The sequence below is a fragment of the Oratosquilla oratoria genome, chromosome 2 (genome assembly GCF_046742065.1).
Source record: "Oratosquilla oratoria isolate Oo_2021 chromosome 2, ASM4674206v1, whole genome shotgun sequence".
In the NCBI taxonomy this organism is placed as follows: domain Eukaryota; kingdom Metazoa; phylum Arthropoda; class Malacostraca; order Stomatopoda; family Squillidae; genus Oratosquilla; species Oratosquilla oratoria.
Window position 1 is genome coordinate 95,207,294 of NC_134778.1, and position 8,094 is coordinate 95,215,387.

The following is an 8,094-nucleotide window of genomic DNA, read 5'->3' on the forward strand; positions in this document are numbered from 1 at the left end:
TCAAAAACTGGACAAAAGCCATGCAATATTCATGAATACCTCATGAAATAAAGGCATTATTGTATATGATTAAGGAAATTTTGGAAAAAGTCCTCCAAGAACTACTTCCCACTATTTGACTTAGGACCTTTTATGTGTAACAAAAGACTATCTTTATGTCCAAGAGACACATGTCTTAATTTCTGTGCAGTTAGTGTGAGTCCATATCACATAATGCCTGTGATATTAGGTTTCTCTTATTCCTGGCACATCATCATCATCAATTTGTGGCATACGTTAGGGAACATGTCGCTTCACTCACACTCCGACACCAGTCCCCACGGTTTCTCCGCGCAAGCTCTCATGTAGCCACTCTTCTTACTTCAAACAACGCTCGACAGGTTCGATTGACTTGGACATCAAATTTCACGACTGACCCTCATTAATGTGTTGCAAATTATGTGGCTATGCTGACTGCCCTAATCTGTTAAAGCTGTCTTTTCCAAACTTCTTTCGTATTTCTTTGTCTCGCTTGACTTTCATATTATGAAATTGCGCAATGTTTTTTTTTTTCACTAGTAAACGTATTTCATCTTTCAGAGTAAAGAGATTTCAATTTCTTTATTTTTCTTTTAGCATATTCAATACTTTCTCTTGGGTATTTTAATTCTATATTTGATTTCCTCGAGTATTTCATCATTTCATTTATTTTATTTCTTTGTCATTTTCTCTCTTCCCTTTTACTGTGACGCTTATTTGTTTGTTATTTTCTGCTTGAGCCACAGCGTATCATATTTATACATTCACCTCCTCCCTACGGACCAGAGTCACGCAGCAAGCATTACTTTATGACTGGCGACTAATCATCACGTCTATTTTAGCTTTGGTAATCCTTCCCTTCTGCTACCCTGATGAAATCTTTAATCCCTCTAAGAATTAATCTCTTCGCTGGGATAATGTCCCCATATGTCGAAGCGCAGGTTATTGGTGACAGAATAGTCCTACACCAACTAAGCAGTAAAGAATTGTCATCAAACGAACAAAATTGTGTTAATCTCTTTAGTTGGAGAGTGGTCAACTTAAGTCATTTGGTCAAAGGAAAAGAGATATAAACTGGATTACCAAACCCTCCCCTTACAAATAGATAAATAAATAAATAAATAAATAAATTAATTAATTAATTAATAAATAAATAAATAAATAAATAAATAAATAAATAAATAAATAAATAAATAAATAAATAAATAAATAAATAAATAAATAAATAAATAAATAAATAAACAAATAAATAAAATAAATAGATAAATGAATAAATAGATAAACAAATAAATAAATAAGTTCATTAATGAATAAATAAATAGATGATTAAATGACTAGATAAGTGAATGAGTAAATGAATAAATAATAGATAAATAGTAGATAAATAATAGATGAATAATAGATGAATATCAGATAGATGATAGATAAATAGATAAATACGTGAATGAGTGAATGAACAAATGAATGTACAAATGAACAAATTAATGAACAAATGAAAAAAGAATGAATGAAGGAACAAATGAATGAATGAATAAACGAATGAATGAAGTAATGAATAAACAAAGGAATGAGTGGATGAATGAATAAACAAATGAATGAGTAAATGGATGAATAAACAATATGAGTGATGATTGAATGAATGAATGAATAGATGAATGAATGAATGAATGAATGAATGAATGAATGAATGAATGAATGAATGAATGAATGAATGAATGAATGAATGAATGAATGAATGAATGAATGAATGAATGAATGAATGAACGAATGAATGAATGAATGAATGAATGAATGAATGAATGAATGAATGAATGAATGAATGAATGAATTAAAGAAAGGATGAATCAATTAATGAATGAGTGAAAAATTAATGTCTTACTTAACTGAGTCTTTCAAGCCGTGAAGAATGGCATGTACCAGTAATCAGAACAAAACAAAGGGAGTGTCAACAATATGAAAAGAATAGCGTTCAGTAAGTACGAAATGGGATCAAATCTAGTTCTTATGAAGAAGTAAGGCTCAGCGACAAAAGCTAGTGAACAAAAATTAAGTTTATTTAGTAAACTCTTTGTTGTTAAGAAATTTTCCAAGAGGATGCCACTAATGAATATAAAATGTTCTGGTTGAAGCCAGAAGAAGAGAAAGAATGCTATCCAGTATGGAAGGGGAAAATGAGACAAGGCACACTTTCTCAGATACGGAAAAGGTTGCCATATAAGTGAATTAAATAGGCTAACTGCAGCCAGAATTGAAAGACATATAGTTACTGCTTCCAGGGATCTCAGATTGTGTAACACCATCGAAATGGAATGGAATTAAACCCCGTTGGAGCGTAACTGGAATTGTTGGTTGCCAAGGTCTGGATTCTGTAGGGAGTTTTTATGACAAAACCAGCCCGGCTGCTGTATTGCGAGTTGGCTCATCAAGTCATCGAAGCCCCATCCGTTCTCTGGCTGCCTTTGAGGCCGCGTCCGTCGTGAATAGCAGGTTTAAAAGAGATGTTATCATAGAACAGATGTCCGGTTTTCTCTTTTCTGGGTATCACCAGAGAATATTCTGAAGGCTATCGCAAATATTCACTCAAATTTTTGGTTGTCAATTCACCTTGTCTCTCTTAATTAGGCATAATATTTGAGATTACTCCATGTTTTCGTTCGTCTGAGGGCTTAAAGATTTTTATTATTTATAACTTCTAATCAAGTCATCCTCTACATACAGGTATATATGATAATACCGTAGCATTAATTAACAATAACAAAGATAAGAGAAATTCATGCTTTCTTTTCTGTGCTGGAAACTTAATTGGAAGCGTGTTTGCCTCGTATTCAGTTGTGGGTTCAAATCCCGCCCTTCTCTCCGATTCCTAGAAATTACTGTTACCTTCACAAGCGCACAGGGCAAAGTTGACAGCTATGGTTGGAGGTATTCGACATTTGGTTAATGCGCCTTACTAAAACTACCAAATTTATTTATTTATCCTTATAATAATTTATTCATCTCTTCATCTGCATATTTATTCATCTATCTATTTATCTATTTCTCTATATATTCATTTATCTATCTATCTTTATCTATTTTTCAATTTATTTATCTACTTATCCACTTATCTATTCATATATAATTCATTTATATATTTATTTATTTATCTGCTTATATATTCACATATTTATCTATTTACCTATTTATCTATTTATCAATTTATTTATTTACTATGTATCTATGTATCTATTTATCTATTTATATATTTATCTATTTATCTATTTATCTATTTATTCATTTATCTATTTATTCTTATCTATTTATCTATTAATCTATTAATCTATTTATCTACTTAACTACTTATTTATTTATCTATTCAATTATCTATCTATTTATTTGTCAATCTATTCATTTATCTATTTATCTATTTATATATCTATTTATTTATATGTATTTATTTCTGTACCTATTTTTCTATTTATTTATTTATCTATCTATTTAATTTTCTATTTTCTATTTTTCTATTTATCTATTTATCTATTTATCTATTTGTCTGTTTATCTATTTATCTAGTTATCTATTTATCAGCTTATCTGTATATCTGTTTATCTGTTTATCTGTTTATCTGTTTATCTATTTATCTATTTATCTTTTCATCTATTTATCTATTTATCTATTAATCTATTCATCTATTTATATATTTATCTATTTGTCTATTTGTCTGTTTATCTATTTATCTATTTATCTATTTATCTGTTTATCTGTTTATCTATTCATCTATTTATCTATTTATCTATTTATCTATTTATCTAATTACTATCTATCTATTTATCTATTTATCTATTTATCTATTTACCTATAAATCTATTAATCTATTTATCTATTTATCTATTAATCTATTTATCTACTATTTATATAATTACCTATTTATCTATATATCTATTTATCAGTTGATCTATTTACCTATATATCTATTTATCTATTTATCTATTATCTATTTATCTATTTATTTATCTATTTATCTATTTATATATTTATCTATTTATCTATTTTCTATTTATCTAGTTGTCTATTTATCTATTTATCTATTTGTCTGTTTATCTGTACCTATTTATCTGTTTATCTGTTTATCTATTTATCTATTTATCTATTTATGTACTCATCTATTTATCTATTTATCTATTTATCTATTTATATATTTATCTATTTATCTATTTATCTATTTATCTATTTATCTATTTATCTATTTATCTATCTACCTATCTATCTGTTTACCTATTTATCTATTTATCTATCTTTATTTATTCATTTATTTATTTATTTATCTATTTATCTATCTTTATCTATTTAACTATTTATCTATTTAACTGTTTATCTATTTATCTCTTTATCCATCTATCTATTCATCTATTTATCTATTTATGTATTTATCTATTTATCTGTTTATCTATTTATCTATTTATCTATTTATCTATTTATCTATTTATCTATTTATCTATTTATCTATTTATCTATTTATCTATTTATCTGTTTAGCAATTTAGCTATTTTTATCTATTTATCTATTTTTCTATTTTTCTGTTATTCTATTTTTCTATTTTCTATTTTCTATTTTCTATTTTTCTATTTTTCTATTTTTCAACTTTCTATTTAGCTATTTTTCCATTTAGCTATTTGACTATTTAGCTGTTTAGCTATTTAGCTATTTACCTATCTGTTTATTTATCTATTTATTTATCAATTATTCTAACGTTCTTTTTCTCATTCAGGAAGAGTATTAATGCATCGATGGAGTGGCAATAAAAATAACGAGTTAGATATTTTTATTATAACGTCAATAGTAAAAGAACACTAATAATGCCCGTAAAATATTTTTACCAAGTATCCTGAGTAAACACTATTGTACCAAACTGACAGATTAACTTTGTCTATAGCGACATATATATATATATATATATATATATATATATATATATATATATATATATATATATATATATATATATATATATATATATATATATATATATATATATATCCATGGCACAGTGGGCAAGGGGGTGAACCTGGGATCATAGTTCTAGGTTCGAGTCCTGAACATATGAGAGGAAACAAAGTCTGGCCCGACTAATAGGGCATAAGGTATCGACGTACACACACATACACACACACACACACACACACGCGTATATATATATATATATATATATATATACATATATGTATATATATATATTCATATATATATATATATATATATACATATATGCATATATATATACATATATATATATATATATATGTATGTATGTATGTATGTATGTATGTATGTATGTATGTATGTATGTATGTATGTATGTATGTATGTATGTATGTATGTATGCATGTATATGAATAACCAACATTTTTTAGCTTAAACTTTATGCACAACGTCACATGGAAGAGACGTGCCCCACTCAAGGAGCCTAAGCAGGTAGTTTTTAGGCAGTGAAGGCTTTTTTGACATTACAATGTCTTGTGTGAAAGTGAAATGACCATCATAAGTCTTATGATGTGAATAAAGATGGAAGATACAAAGATGCGATAAAAAAAATATTATTGGAGTGCACCAGGAGAATGCAGCTAGCATCGGCAGACTACAATTTTGACTGTCATGATGAAGAATTTGTTGTTTAAATTAAAAACAAAAGATATAAAAGAAAGATGTCTGGAAAGAATCCGACTGTATGATAAAGAAAACATGCTTGAGGTAAGGTAGTAAAATTCAATAACAATGATAAGAGTCTGTATGTCAAAGTCTTCTAATCATTTTAGCATTTTGGTTAATTTGAAAAAAGGAAATAAACTTATGGTTCTGGGGTTTATAATTCAAGCCCATTTACCTCCCCAGATAAAAATAAGTAATAGATCATCCATTTGCTCATATTGGAATCTTAACAGTTTGAAAAGAGATGGATTTCCTCTAACAGAGTGCAATGACTTGCAGACATATCTTCATTCCAAATTATATATATATTTTTTCAAACTAGTAGCAAACACGTGCGATATTTGAGGTCAAATAGTCTGGATCCACTGGTTTCATTTGGTTTGACTCTAGTCCAAGAGTCCGGACGTGATTATTTCTAATGAATTGGACCTCTGGAATGGCCGCCCCCGCTTGTGAGAGGGAAAGAGCCCTTTGGTATATATATATGTACGTACGTATGTATGTAATGTAATGTATGTATGTATGTATGTATGTATGTATGTATGTATGTATGTATGTATGTATGTATGTATGTATGTATGTATGTATGTATGTATGTATGTATGTATGTGTGTATGTATGTATGTATATATGTATGTATGTATGTATGTATGTATATATGTATGTATGTATGTATGTATGCATGTATGTATGTATGTATGTATGCATGTATGTATGTATGTATGTATGTATGTATGTATGTATGTATGTATGTATGTATGTATGTATGTATGTATGTATGTATGTATGTATGTATGTATATATGTATGTTTGTATGTATGTATGTATGTATGTATGTATGTATGTATGTATGTATGTATGTATGTATGTATGTATGTATGTATGTATGTATGTATGTATGCATGTATGTATGTATGTATGTATGTATATATGTATGTATGTATGTATGTATGTATGTATGTATGTATTTATGTATGTATGTATGTATTTATGTATGTAGGTATGTATGTGTATATGTATGTATGTAATTTTGAATGGACATTACCTTAGACACATTTCCTCCTCCTTCTCCTCATTTCTTTATCTACTCCCTACGTGCACTCCATCTCCCCTTCTCCTCTACTCTTCCTCACCTGCCTCCTCACCCTACTCCTCCTTCCCTTCTCCTCCTACACTCTTCCTCACCCTCCTCCTCACCCTCCGCGCCTTCCTGCTCACCCTCCTCTTCACCATTCTTCCTTTTCCTCTCCTTCCTCTTTCCACTCTTCTCCCCTTTCTCTTTTATCCCTCAACCTCCTCCCTTCTTTCCTCTTCCTCTTTACAAAGATTACAAAGGATTACAAAGGCAAAGCATGCCGACAGGAGACCTTTTGATCCATATCTAGGTCGGATGCGAAAAAAAAAAAAAAAAAAAAAATCATATTAATAATAAATTAAAACTATGACAATGTAAATAACAATTAAAATACATAAATAAATGCATTGGTATAGTTGAATAACAAACAAACAGGTAAATAGTAAATGATAATAAATTGTCATATAACTAATAATAAATGAAAATCAGACAGACAAATTATAACAAAACAAAAACAAATAATATAACATAAATTATAATAATTACAGCATCTTACTTAGGTATTTATCTAAATGATTCTTAAAGCTTCGAACTGAACTACATTGCACTACCTGTGCAGGAAGTTTATTCCATTCATTAACTACACGGTTGGCAAAGTTGTTTCTACCTACTTCCAAATTGAATCTATTTCCGGACAGTTTGAGACCATTGTTTCTTGTCTGATTCTCATTCAATGTGAAAATTTGGTCACTTTTGATGTTGTCAATTCCCTTTAAAATCTTAAAGACCTGTATCAAGTCACCTCTGAGTCTACGCTTTTTTAGGGAAAACAGATTCATGTGCTTAAGTCGATTTTCGTATGATTTATTTTTGATATTTGGAATCAGTTTTGTGGCTCGCCGTTGTACTTTTTCCAGTCTGTCAATGTCTTTAATGAGATTCGGTGACCATACGGAAACAGCATATTCCAAATGTGGACGAACTAACGATTTATATAGCTTGTTAATGAGTGATGGACTTTTGAAATCAAAAGATCGCGCAATCAATCCCAGAATCTTATTTGCTTTCTCAGAGGCTGAAATACACTGCTTGGATGATTTGAGGTCGTTACTGATAATTACGCCGAGATCTTTTTCACTATCCACTTTTGTTAACGAATTTCCAAATAACTTGTAATCGTACTTGCTGTTATTTTTACCTATGTGCATTACCTTGCATTTACTTGTGTTAAATTTCATTAGCCACTTTTCAGACCATTGCTGTAATTTATCTAAATCTTCTTGAATATCTAATTGGTTTGAGTGATCATTTGCCAC